The sequence below is a fragment of the Alligator mississippiensis genome, chromosome 10 (genome assembly GCF_030867095.1).
Source record: "Alligator mississippiensis isolate rAllMis1 chromosome 10, rAllMis1, whole genome shotgun sequence".
NCBI classification, from domain to species: Eukaryota; Metazoa; Chordata; order Crocodylia; family Alligatoridae; genus Alligator; species Alligator mississippiensis.
The window spans coordinates 72978510-72992956 of NC_081833.1; the positions used below are offsets into that span (position 1 = coordinate 72978510).

At 41.2% G+C, this 14447-nt stretch overlaps 1 long non-coding RNA gene across 2 annotated transcripts; it reads left to right on the forward strand.

The window, feature by feature from the left end:
- The first annotated feature begins 210 nt into the window (after positions 1-210).
- On the forward strand, positions 211-6440 carry LOC109283372 (uncharacterized). 2 transcript variants are annotated; one of them, XR_002090529.2, is made up of 4 exons: positions 211-473; positions 2982-3068; positions 4496-4637; positions 4838-6440. It is a non-coding gene; the product is annotated as an uncharacterized LOC109283372 (long non-coding RNA). The 2 variants fall into 2 exon arrangements; XR_002090528.2 differs by having other exon boundaries at positions 4529-4637.
- Positions 6441-14447: the final 8007 nt, after the last annotated feature.

Here is a 14447-nt window from a genome sequence, read left to right on the forward strand (position 1 = left end):
ACATATTCGGATTCTTTAAGAAACTTTAAGCTTGTCCTGTTGTCACAGGGCTAAAACAAGGAGCCTTATGGCAGAGTATTAATATATATATATTTTTTTCCATTTATATTACTCCCACCCCCCGCTCCTCGCTTTCCCCGCGTGCATCCGTCTCCAAGCCTAGTTATCACAACCTTGAATGAAAGCTTCAGCTGTACGGCTGAGGCCCTTTGCTACAAAAGCTGCTCCTGCAGCTTGGTGGTGTGCCAGGAACGGTCACTCCAGGCATCTCCTGCGAGTCCCCTCCGGAGAGCTTCCACTCCAAGGACTGCCAATTCCCCCTTTCAAAAGCTCGTCCTGAACCCATTGCCCCACGGACCTGCCGTACAACCAACAGGACAGGAGCAGCAGTTTATCAGGCTTGGGAAGAGCTAGCGCAGAACAAGAGGACACCTGGATCTTCTCTTTGAAAATGCATCTTCTGCTGAGCACAGGTCTGGTAGAAAATGTGCGGTGAAAAATAAGTCTCATTTCTATGGGAAGCTGATCTTGAGAGACTTGGAAGATCACGAGGATTACATAAGAGTTAAAAAAAAGACTAGCTGTCTGCCTATAAGGTCTCTAGGTTTTAAAGGGTAAAAGGACAAAACTGCCACGGCAGTTTATCCCGTGGAACAGAAAGGAATGGCCCCAAACCTAATTAAAAATAAGGAGTGCACAGAAAAAGAGTGGACAAATCTCAGGAAATCTGAAAGTTTAATAAGTTTTCTCCAGTGCTTAAATCAGTTCTTCGGGGTGTACTGTATGCATTTTGTGTTTCTTTTCGGCAATTTTCCTCCATCATAACATTTTAAATATCCGAGCAAACTCGGGTGGCAAGGGGGGTTTCTGCGCCTGCTTCTGAAATCCAGTGAAGCTTAAAGGAAAAGCAAGGAATATGGATGAAACGTGAAGCTTGTTTTGTGAGATTACTGAACTGAAATAACAGTATGGAGTTTCAGTGCTGGACTGAGTGTTTATTGACTTTTCAACTTTATCAACTGAGCAAGCAACATGAGAGTGAGATTAAAGAAAAAACTGGGGATCTGATTTCTATTTATATATATTTTAGCAAGCCAGAAAATCCCCATTAGATATTATAAAGAATTGGGTAGTAGTTGTCAAATACTTGGGGTTTGTAGATTTGCAAAACATTTGCACTTATTCCTGTTCCTTAGCTTTAATTTTAAAACCATTGAAATTAAAAAGGCTACTTTAGATTAAACCTTAAAAAAAAAATAAAATGACTAGCAAAGCCTTTCCTTGAAGCACATAACCCAGGATTTGGAGAAAAATCTGTCATATCATTACATTTAATAACTGCTATGTTGTTGCAATGCAAAGTATTAAAGATATTGCATTAAAGTTAGTTTATATACTTGTGCCATTTTTAAAGCTGTGTCATACTTAAAAAGATCATTATTATTAAATGCTTGTCTTCAGTTTGTAACTGGTTTATTCATGAACACACAATCTTTACTGCACTGTATTTTGTGATGAGCCTATTTAAAAAGAAAAAAAATTGGTGACTTGCAGCAATAAAAATGTTTTAAATAGATCTCTATTAAATTCCCCTGGATATTTCCAAGTAATTTATCTGTACATATTTCACAAAAGGCACTGGAAGAAATCATCTCATTTTTAATTTTCTATTTAGAAAATAAATTAAAAAAAATAAAATGGAATATCGAATGTAAAGAACATGAATGCATTTAATGATAACTTTGCACTGCTAAATAATTACTTTAAAAAAAGTAATACAGGACATTATCCCTGAAATCATTTATTTAAAAAGCATTAGTAATAAATGGATTTGTCAAATGTACCTAAGTAACTTGAAAAAAAATCTTACTATCTTTTAATACTCAGGAAGCTCTTAAGGACATTTGAGATTTCCACTCATAATACTATGAACCAAACCTACCCCCTACTTTGAAGTTTCCACCCCAGGAGAAGATTTTGTCGTATTTTATTAAGGCTGATTCTCCTCCCATTTTTTCCATTCAGTTCACTGGCAGATCCCATGTTTTTCATCCCTGATGTATAAGGTTACAACAATAAAACAGTTACATTATATAGCATGTCCAGATAGGTATTTTTATGTACTAATTTGAATATGAATGCAGATGCATTAAACTGAAATATTTAAATAAAGTCGAACAGGGAAACATGAAATGACAGATTGGAATACATAATTGCTCCTATCACTCTGTAGAAATCCCATTCATTTTAGTAGGAGTTTTCCAAACACGAGCTGATCCAAATTGAATCAAAATTAATACATCTTTGTATTGACTATAATGGGATTTGGATTAGGAGAGTACAGTCTGCAAGATTAGAGCCTATCTTTTTAACGTGCATCTTATCTATTTATAAAGTAGGAAATATACTGATACGGTTGTTTGAACTGTAAATATAGCCTTTTTTATGTTAAAATGTTATCTTTTCCTGTGCTGGTTTTGTGGGCTGTATTATATTTTGCTGTACTTTTAAATCAATGGATGCTTATGGACTGTAACAGGACGATTACATTTTTAACCCAACATCAGAATAGATTTTTTTTTAAGCAGTTAAATAAAATCTTTGTTCATTTTGGGGTGAGTCCCACAATGTACTGAGCAAATTTCTATGGGCTGAATATTCTTAAAATACCTTTCAATTTATAAGTAAGAATTGAGCAATCACTACTTTGCATTAGTTTCTGCAGTGCTGTGATTATTATTTCTTTCCCCTGTCTTTCTCCATGATCTCTACATTTTTTTAGTTTGATTTGATATTATTGGTGGAGATGGAGGTTGGATATTTTTTTTGTATTGAAAGGATGAGGAAAATAAATGTAAGTTATTTCTTTGTGTTTCTTTTCATATGCTGAGGCTTGAAAACCAGTTGGGCACAGGAACTGCATTTTTGCATGTGTTTTCATGACAACTGGTACAAAGGAGCTTCTAATTGTTTTCTTACAGAGAATATATTCTTGAGATGGTTGACCAGCATCAAACAAGCCTAATGAGCTCAGGATGCAGCAAGTGCTTCTTTCCCTTTGGAGAGAGGTAGGTACTAGCCGTGTTAGTCTATACCATGTTTTTTCCCCCTGTTTGGACAGGTGTTTGAGGCATGATGAAATTCAAATATAGAGCATGGGTTATCAGCCTGCCTAGTGACCATCACTCCCCCTACACTCCTCATCGTCCCCTCCTATATTGCTAAATACTAGCTAGAAGAGTAGGGTGGCCCCAAATCAAGTGCAAGTCAAATCCTCTTATGGAAAAAGGCTGAGCCCTCCATTTAAAGGAATACATTGCAGATCAGCCTGCTCTGTTATAAAGGGAGGAAACTTTTAGTGTCATCTTTGGAGTCCCATTTCCAATGGGGCTGTGAAGTGTTTGTCAGAGCATTTATTTGCACGTGAACATACAAATAGTCTTTGTGGGTGCAGCTAGGCTTCCCACCTCTGCCAGCCAGGGTAAAAGTGAATGCAAACAGGTTCTTACCTGTGCATCTTGATTATGCAAATACTAGCTTAAACCCAAGTGGTAGCATGGGTAGAGTCATCGGAGTTGCTCACACAATGCAACTTAGAAGTTCCTTAAAAATGTAGCCATTAAGTCTTAATTTATAAGAGGTGAAATACAAGAGACTGGACTAGTTTCAGCCCAGCTTCTGCTGATTTAAGCTGGCATAACCCAACCCAGCTACTCCTGCTGGGGTGCTTGCTAGAGAATCTGCCTGGCTATCTGAAATAGCTCTCAGTAATATCTCCATGGCACTAGTGTGCGTACTGACTTGCTACCCTTTGTGGTTAATCCCTGCCTCTGATGTAGAAGGTTGTACTGGCCTCAGGGTGCATTTTGCAACCTCCCCGCCTAGTGAATCACAAGTCCATTTTATCTTAATTAGTTTTCACCTAAGTAAAACACCTCTTTCTGGCTCAGGACTCACCCCACTCATTAACTGTTCTGTGGCTATGCAAGCTCTTGTATCCAACAGGGCATTAACATGCCGACCAAACCTGTCACACTTTTAACTTTTTTTATTCCTTGGAGAGCTCAAAACTGCAGAGACTCCTATGCCTGAAGAAGGGGGCTTGTGCCTGAAAACTTGCAAAGAACTTTTTTCCAACTATTCAGTTGGTCTAATAAAAGAGATCACATCTACCCAAAGAAGCCTGCCTTTGTCCTTAGACCAACCCAGCTACAACCAAAAACCCAACATACAATCAGACTAGGTTCCTTGGGTTAATCTCTTATTAGACCAACCTACAACCAGAGACACTCATTCCTGCCTCTCCTCCCTTTAACTCATTACACTTGATTTGGGAGAAGTCAGCTTCATAGTTTAATATATTGTTCCCAAGAGCAAAGTAGCTTGACCTATTTGCGGGGTGAGTGAAACATCTCTGTGGTCCAATATCCCTCCCGCCTCTCCTCCCCCCCCAGCCCCTGGCAAGGTTTTCATTGCAAAAATCTTTAATTCACAGAAATGTGCTTCTCTGCTGTCATTATGATTACAGCACCACTTCTCTAATCCTTGCTGAGGATCAAGGCTGCTGGGCATATATGTAACAAAGAGAGTCCCTGAATCAGATGAGACAAATTACCGGATTAATTAGGATGCGGCAGGTAAGTGAAGCAGACAAGTGCAGTGGAAGTAAGGTGAGAAGAAGATATAAAAATCAAATGAACTCAGTTGAACCATATGTAGAAAGCCCGATCTTGGGATTTCAGATTCACAATGTACTTATTTTTGTTTGACAAGATGCTGGAAGAGCTTCCATCCTTGCAGGCTCTTTAGCATTATCTCTGTGAATTTTTTTGCACAGGGGGAAGACGTGGAAGGACAAATGGCCACAGGTCTATTCCCTGTACAACTAAATGCTGAAAGACATTGGAATACAAAAGTCCAATTCCCTAAGAGCCTGGTCCTAAAAATGGGGACCTCTCACTGGTTTCAGTCTTTAATAAATTAAGAAAGATTTCACAGCCAGAGTCCCATTTACAAACTAGCCTTGGAAACCTTTGGATTCAGGATGCAGATATTGGATTGAGTTGGGTAAAAAGGTTTCTCTGAAAGAGGGACTACACGTTCCAGATGCATCAGTTCACTTGTACATAGGTTTTTATTCTACTCTTTTCCCTTTAGAAAGGGGAGGGTGTTCATTTACCCAGGGTGTGAAATGCACCTTTTATTTTGATGTCATTTGAAGCCCACTGCCCAAATTCTTACTTCTCAAAGTCAATGGAGAATGGCAGATGGCACGATACAAGCCTGGTTTTCACTGAGAGTCGTATCCCTTATGCATATCCTATCGTCATGGCCTATCAATACCCCAGAGCTAGTGTAGTGAAGGCTTGGGCTCTCATTTAGTGCCCTACATACTACTGTGCAATAAAATGGACCTTGTTTTTCACATCTTGCTCCCTGAGTCAAAAGGCGGCTCTAAGTTATATTCAGTCACAGAGCAGACATTTCTCTAATGGACATCAAGCCACTCACTGGATTGTGTCCCCATCCTGGTCCTTTACCTCGTTCGCCCTTTAGGCCATAATAAGCCCACAATAAAAAAATAGCTCAAACTGTGAGCAAGGATGCTAAAGTATCTCCAACCACAATGAGATCTTAATGTTTTGAAGGAATCATTTTTAGAAAGTAATGAGCTTTCTGCCACCCTCCCAGCTCCAATAAGGCTTTTGAAAACTTATTCTCTATCATGACCAGTCCAGTGGTCCAAGTGCTCAGCACTATACATGAGGAGCTGGCCCATCTCCCAAACAGAGCTGAACTGTGCAGACGGCTCCTGATTCTGCATGGGTTGCTAATTAAACACGCTGCTCTTTTTAAAACAGGTCTCATTTCAAAGCTGCAAGTAGGGTAACGGGACAATGACATCAGGGATCAAGTCTCTCGCTGCTGTCTATCACACTGCAGTTTATGGATCCCAGTGTCCTCTTGTGACTGTAGGAGGAAAATCCAATGCTGAAGGAATCTATGATTTTCCTTGATTCTATGAATCTGCCTCCATCAGAAAGTAGCTTGCGGTACCTTGACCTTTCTTTAATAGTGTAAGGCACTCAGACGACTCTACTGATGGCCTCTACAGGAATGCAAATACCTACAAAACACGGGTGAGATTTATGGGCCCAGTCCAGGTCCTTGACAACATGGCAGGTGGCCAACTGAGTCAGGTTTATGGTGGTCTATACCTCCAATTTAGCACAAAGCAGCTGGAGTATACCGGTGAGTTTTGCCTCATCAATATGTAGAGATGTAAGAAAAGCTCAGAGTTTTCAGAGGATAGAAAAGGGATTTCTTTTTGCAGCTTTTCTTTGTTGAGCTCCATCAGCAGGCCTTTCAAAGCCACTAAATGCAAGAGAGTTTTCTTCACTTAACAAACACTACCATAAAATGTTTAATAATAAAACGGATTAAAACCAAATGTGGCTCTGTATTTTTATTTTTGGTAAAGTCTGCATCTGTCGCTCCCCATGCTGTTATTTATGAAACAGCATTATTAACTTATTATGAAAACAGGTATTTTTTTATTTTATTTTTTATGCAGCCCATTTAAATTTCATACTCGGCTGTTTTGTGGCCTGGGAAAAAATAAACAAAGTGGAAACAGCATTTATTGCTAGTCGTGTTTTGGCCCAATGAGAATTAACATCACATGTGCGAATATCACAATTCTTTGAAGGAAATTAATTTCTTTTGCTTGCGATTGCTAGCTCAAAAAGCCAGAACTGTAGATGATGTAAATCGGACATTGTCAGACACAAGAACAGTTGGGATTTACTTCTAGAAATAAAGGGATTATTTTTTTCTATCCTTCTTCCCATTTCAATCATTTGAGCAGGGAGAGCAATCGTAGAGGTGTTTCATTCATACCCATGCTATTGTTGTGTTACGCACAGCAGATACACTGTAAATTTAATACTGAGAAAGTTAGAAGAAAAATCTGAGTACAGACAGGAAACCTGAAGCATGAGCCTGGGGTTATATAGAACAAGCCATACCCGACAATTTGACTTGGATTGTCTGTTGAATGAAGTTACAAATTATGAACGTGTTGGATGACGGGACGGCAACACACATCATATCTCTAAGCCTTGACCTTCCTCTGCTTTCACTTTGAGACCCCTTCCTATGCCAGGGAGGCATCTCAGAGAGGAGCCCACCACTGCTCTTAATTACCCCAGCCGCCCAATCGCCAATGGATGAATATGCAAAACTCTTGGTTCACAGATGACACATTGTATTAGACCAACCAAGAAATCACCAAAAAACCCAACTATAGTTTTGCATTGTTTTTTTGTTTCAGACCAACAGGCTACCAAATACATCCCTGAAGCAATGGGTAAAAATATGGCAGCTGAAGTTCAAGTTGGTTTTGCAAGATTGGTGCTGGTGGGGCACAAGCGGCTGATCCCCAACCAGGGGGGTTCGCCAATGGCCGATCGCCGCCACCAATGGCAAACCTGGTGCTTCTCTCAGGGGGCATGGCTAATGATGAATTTATGAATCAACCTCAGGAGGTGCACGTGCACCCGCGTGCACCCCATGCGCATCACCAATGGGAGAAATGGTTGTATAGAAACCAGGACAATGGCATTGGGCCACCAGAAGGATCCCTCTAAACTACATTACTGACTCTCTGCTGTGGCCAGATCAGCTGGCTTTAATTGGCCAGCAGCACAGTGTACAGCAGACAGACCATGCCAGGAGGTCTGGGCAAATCTATCTGGATTTCAGTGAAGCATTTGATAGTCTTGTGAAAGCTTGCTTGGAAGATTAATTGCAACTGGCCTGGATAGAAGCACTTGTCTGTGATCTCAACACTGGTTGAAGTATCATAAACAGAGGGGACGGATAAATGTCATCATGCAACATGGGGGGTGGGAGGGAGATACTCTAGTAAGAGGCTGCAGTGAAACTGGAGTTTAGCCTAGATTTACTTAGTGTGTCTTCATTAATAACCCTAAAGAAGAGGCAAAGAAGACATGGATTACACTTGCAGATGAATGAGAAACATTATAAACACAAGTGAAGAGGAAGGAATAAAAAAAAACAAACCCCAACTACTGGCAAGAAATAATCAAAGAAAAGATTCCTCTCCAAAGACACAAGTTAATGCATCTCAAGGAAAAAAGAGCCCAAGCACATTTATACATAAAAAGTTAAGACAGATAGCAGACGCAGTAATTAATCTGAGGTCGCTTTGTGAGATGGCAGCAAAAATAAGCCAAATGGGATTAAAGGAGATGGAGTATCATTAACCAAAAAAGTAACCGTTTATTTAAGTGTGATTTCTAGTGAGTCTATAATGTTTTAGTATTCTGTTCCATCCCAGCCATCTCTCTAACAACGGGGAAGTTTCAAACTGGAGGGAATTCAGGGAAGAGCAATAAAAATGATAAACTGCCTGGAGGGATTGGTTTATGAGAAAAGATTAAAAGACCTAAATATGTATGAGTTGTCCAAATTATGACTAAGAGGGGATATGATAACTGTCTCCCTGTATGTGTAGGTTGTAAACCACCAAGAAAGGAAAGGAATTGTTTGGTTGGCATAAAAGAGGAAATTCAAGAGAAATCAGATTAAATTAAACCAAAAGGAAATCTGAAATGAACAACAGGCTTATTTCCTAACGGTAAACTCCATTACATTGTGTCTAACGTTTTATATCAGCAGGTCAATGCAAAACATTTAAGGAGAGCTACAAAAGCAGATTGGCTCTCGGTTATTAAAGATATTGGCTCCTAATGCTTCTCTAAGTGAAGCAAGCAGCAAAATCAAAATCAACAGCAAACTCAATGGAAAGGAATTAGCGCTCTGTTTATTGCTGCAGCAGACCAATAATTTCTGGAAGTCCTGCCAATGAGCTAGTTATTAAAAATGTACTGAATGCATCCAAAAAGCTCTCAGTCACAAATGAACATGGGTTTTTGCATGCTTCTGGCTGCATTCTCCCAGCTTTCTGCCTTCCAAAATATTTCAGAGGAAACACTGCCAGCATGAATCGCTAGTGCTGTCTAACAGTTTAGACTACTAGGACACTGATAAAAGAGAGAGAGGCAGAGGTCTTGATGTATCATCTTAGGTCATGCTTTGAATTATACCATTTAAAAAAAAAAATCACATTTTTAAGTGGTTTCAGCCATACTCCAAATTAAGTGTCAGCTTTTGGTACCTAATTTATTTACAGATGCAACTGGCACAACCAAACGGCATGTATGTGTGGTGCATATAGCCACCTACATATTAATCTAAATCAGCCATCTGTAAGCCCCATTCTGCCCTGGCTGGTATGCTTTGGTCCCCAAGTTGGCCAGTATAGACATACAAAAGCAATCTTTAAACTGTGCCCAAATGCCCAGAAGGCAAAAATGTACCATTCAGCTGGGCTCTATAAGATCTCTATAAGGTAGAAGGAAAGACACCTGCCAACATGCAGCCTGAAAAGAGCTGCATCTTCTCTTCAACAACTTGACATCAGTTCCTAACCTGATGACTGTGGCACTACATGAGATACTGAAACTTGGAGGTCTGAAGCAGACTAATTGGATGGGATATAAAACACTTGTTAATTGGGGAAACTTTGACTATTTAAGAGAAACAATTGCAAATGAAGTTGGAGTTGTACATAAAGAGGTAAACCAGACCACAGTACCATTACATCTCTATTCCCAGATCCCTTTTCTATTTATTAAAGCGCTGCCTGCTTTGATTACATCCTAATTCATTTTCCTATATACAGTATGAAAGCACCATAGGACTTCAGAAGAGTTTTTTTCTACCATTACAGAAAGAGACCTCCACAATAACCTTTTTAACTTATCATATGCTATAAGAATGCACAAACATTAAAAATGGTTACTGTTCCATGCAACAAAATTGAATTTCAAGGGAAAAGACCCAAAGAGAGGATGGATCCGAAACAAGCCAATACCTTCTGCTTATATTTGGAAAAATGACTTTCCCTTTGTGGGTGTTTTTGGTGATGATTGCAGTACTGTTGTGATAGAATTAGGTTTATGTTCCTGGGTCCCAACCAAGAACAGTGGATTTGGGATCAAAGTTTGTAAATGTAGGTGTATAAGATTAGGGACTAGGCATGTGATCTTCAAGGTTAACTGAACCAGGGAGCTGAAAGCCACCAGGTGGAAGTCTGGCCTGATTAAAGTCAACAGGACTTTTGCCCTTGACTTCAGGAAAGCTAAGATTTCACCCTACTGATCGGAAGTCAAATGGGTGCTTTTGAAGATCAGAGTCTCAATCCTGCGTGACCTGATTTTAGAAATAAAGAGGATCCAGTGCTCCCAACTGAGATCGAAGTGGGAGCGCTAGGAGCCCCGTACCTCTGTAAATCAGTCTGTGTTAATTCAAGTATGTAGATGGTTCTCTCCATTTTCAGTATCTGGGGCCCACACTTTTAAGCAACGTATTTACCTATCGAGCTACCGCTGGCTTCGGTTCAACAACATGGATTGTGTCAAGACTGAAGATTTTTTGTATTTCAAAGAGCGTGTTATGATTTCAGAAAATCACAAAACAGGAATGGACTTATGCACAGGACGCTCACTGTGAGCTACATTATCCACTTAGAGTCATATTACAAAAATAAGCTGTAAACACTTTTGATGAAAGAGTTGGACGTTTGGAGCACACCCTGACAGTGGGGTTTTGTTTAAATAGCCAACTTGGCTTTGGCATTTAATTTTTCCCCTCTGCTCTACATATATTCGACCATTTGAATCCAGGATGGTATTTATTTGTCTTTGTGAAGAAAAGAAACAGAAATTTTTCTTCCCTTTTTTTTTCCTTTTTTAAATAAAAGGATAAATAAATAAATTTAGCAAGAAAAAAAAACAAACAAAGAAAGAAAGTGTTTGCTCTGCTCTAAAATCGAAATGCATGCTCCAAATTAGATTTTTATTAAACTGGGATTCTTTTGGTTGGTGGCTCAGTTGATTTCCATTGGCACTCGTTGAGCGTTAGTTAAAGGCAAAATGAAAAGCCTTTTACTTGTCAAGACCTTAATTAAAGTTTAATTAGCTTATGTTTGAAGAGCACTTTGAAGACATAAAAGCCCTTTGGAAGTGCTAAGCATAGGAAAGGGCTGAGTTTATGTTTTTCCTGCACTAGTTACTGGCATCGGGACGACCCAGCACAGGTCAGGGGTTTAGACAATCCCAGCCTTATCGTGTAGCGGGTTCATGGCTAGAATTGGGTGGGATCCTAACAAAGGAGAAATACAGAGCCCTGACCTTCAAGTCTTGGCAGCCACAGAAGGCTATTTTATTTAATGTATTCTCCCAGTCTGAAATCCATCGTGGTTTGGAGAGAGCATTACAAGGCTCTCCTATAAATTAAACCGTTCTGTGAAGGGCTGGCCCGAGACCACTCACCTCCTGCTCCAGGGTCAGTGCCAGCTCCACCAAAGTGAGAAGCAGATCACGCGGCCCACCGTTTCAGCCTTTCAAACGTATCGTTTTATTTAATTTCTAGGCCACCTTTCCAAAACAGGGCTCAGGGCGGCTTACAGCAAGGAAACAGAAAAACTGAAAAGGACAACTCCAATAAAAAAAAAAAAAACCATAAAAAATAAAAGCAGAAACCCAGCCAGACAACATTTCAACCAACTTCTGGTTCCTAAATACCTGCCCAAATAGCAAGGTACTGCAGTGCTTCTGAAGGATGTCCAGGCTCGGGTTCAGGCAGGCCTCAAGGAGGGAGTTTTGGGTGGTTCAAAGGGCCCCATTTCCCTTGCAGATCTCCAGGTGAAGATCATCAAGGCCATGAATATAGTTTCCAGAACTGATAAGGGCAGCCAGTGATTCTGCAAGCTGTGCAAGTGATTCTGGCCCAGAGGCAGATTTTGAGAGACCGCCTTTGAAACTTTGCAAGATCTGTTTGACCGTATCTTTTACTGAACCAGCTTCATAGATGGGAGAGCTATTAGACAAGCTCTGGGGCCCAAGATGCCCCTTCTAGCCAGGGGAGGCTGGGAACCAGCAATGGTTAGGGGCCAGGTGCAACATCATCCCTGAGCAGTACTACAACTTGGACGTACTCTCTAGTTTCAACATTGCCACCACTTGCAAGTAGGTGGTGAACAAGCCCTCCACCCTGGAGACCCTGCCAGCTGCTGTGTACACATGAGGAAGTCAACAGCGCTGAAAGCCCCAAGGCCAAGGAAAAGCCCCTCAGAAACAGATCCAAGCAAACACCAGACTGAACAAGACCTTACCTAACCAACCAATGCAAAACCCGCCGGTGCATCTGCAAGCAACCCTCACAAGAAAATCAGCAGGAGGCAGGGATCCCACTGCAAAATGGCATATGCCTTGTCCACCGCAGCACGTGTCCTCATGGAAACAATGCGGGTGAAACTAAGATGACCACTGTACCCCAGGGTGAACTCACCGAAAAATAATTCAAAGGAGAGCAATGCCTTGTCACCAGTGAGAAAACATTTTTCACAGAGCCACCCCTCTACGTTGAATCGCACAGTGCTCGTCCTCAAGAGAAACACAGATGATATCATGAAATCATAGACAGTTAGGGTTGGGAAGGACCTCAGGAGGTCACATCTTCCAAGCAGGACCAGCCCCAGCTACATCATCCCAGCCAAAGCTTTGTCTACCTGGGTCTTAAAAACCTCCAAGGATGGAGAGTCCACCACCTCTCTGGGTAACCTGTTCCAGTGTTTTACTACCCTCCTGGTGTGAAAGTTTTTTCCTAATATCCAACCTCAACTTCCCTTGCTGCATCTTGAGCCCATTGCTCCTTCTGTCATCTGCCCCCACCGAGAACAGCTCAGCTCCATCCTCTTTGCAACCCCCCACAGGGAGTTGAAGGTTGCTATTAAATCCCTCCTCTGTCTTCTCGTCTCTGCAGTAAATAAGCCCAGCTCCTTCATCCTTAAAAGTCATGTGCCTCAGCCCCCAAACCATTTCCATTGCTCTCCACTGGACTTTCTCCAACATCTGTAGTTGGAGGCCCAAAACTGGACACAGGACTCCAGATGTGGCCTCACCAGTGCTGGATAGGAGGGGCATAACCTCTTCCCCTGGTCTGCTGGCAATGTTCCTACTAATGCAGCCCAGCATGCCATTAGCCCTTTTCAAACAAGGGCACACCTCCCCAGAAGATGGGCATGGGACCAAAAAAATTCATAACACTACGGATCACTGAAAACATTTTCTCTCCTTTTCTTCTATGGGTGAAGTAAGCTATTGCAGCTGGGAACGCTGTACTTCCATCCCTCTTTTTCCCCCACTCGGTGAGCTCAAACAGTTCCCCTGACCGGTAGGTTGGGGGTCATTTCCCACCTCCTCTGTCCACCCCAAGCCCCTGGCTCACTGCGGGGACCACAACTTCATTCTTAAAGATGACCCAGTGCCATGATGCTGGTAACCATCAATAGGCACATGTTGAGGAGAGAAAAGAGATTATGGTAGAAACCTACAACCATATGCTACCTGTACGGCCAATTTAGGGGTAGTTAGAACTTAGTCCTCCATTTGGGAGTTTGGTATTAACCACATGAAAGCATTAGAAGTATCCTACTTGGATTAAACAACCATTATTATTATTTACTACTATCAATGACCACCACAGGCATCATACCAATGAGGCTGAGTTAGAAACCAGGATGCTCACAGTATTGGGCACTGTCCTGAACACAGGAGAACCAGGATGGCCCCTGCCCCAAAGCTTTTATAATTTAAGTGCAAGACAAGAGATAACAGATGGACAGACAGAAACCATCAGACAAGGCTGCTGTTGCACCAAGACCACTACTTAATAGTTGCCAAGTCCTTTGTAGTCAGCATGGCAGAGAGACATTTTCAAGGAGGATTTGAAGGAGGGTAATGAAGTGGCTTTGTGGATTTTATTTTATTTTTTTAAATAGGGAATAACTCCCAAAGCTGAGGGGCTGCCAGAAAAAAAAATAGGAAAGTGCTTATGTGAAAATGTAATGCTCATTTGATGGATGATAGTGGAAATAGGAGTGGATGATTGGTACGGAGAGACAAGATGGGCTGGGAGGGGGTAGGCTGTGAAAGGCCTTGACAGGGAAGACAAACAGCATATGCTAGATGTGATAAAGAAAGGGAGACCAGCAGAGAGATTCAAACAGATGAGGGACATGACTAAGGCCTCCGTAAAACCTCCTCAGAGTCTCCTTTCATTATGTTTCAATCTTGATATTTGAGGGAGGCTTGAATAAGTTTTTCTGAGCAGCCTCTGAACTTTGACATTCATTTGAACCACCAGGATTGGGTTTTTTTGAGGTCCATCCATCACTACTTGTAAATGAGAGCTTCAGTTTACATTTCACCCAGACCATCCAACGGTGAGAGAGATCACACAGCGAAAAATATCCCAGAATTGAAGCACAAGCAAGCGAATGAGAGAGAGAGAGAGAG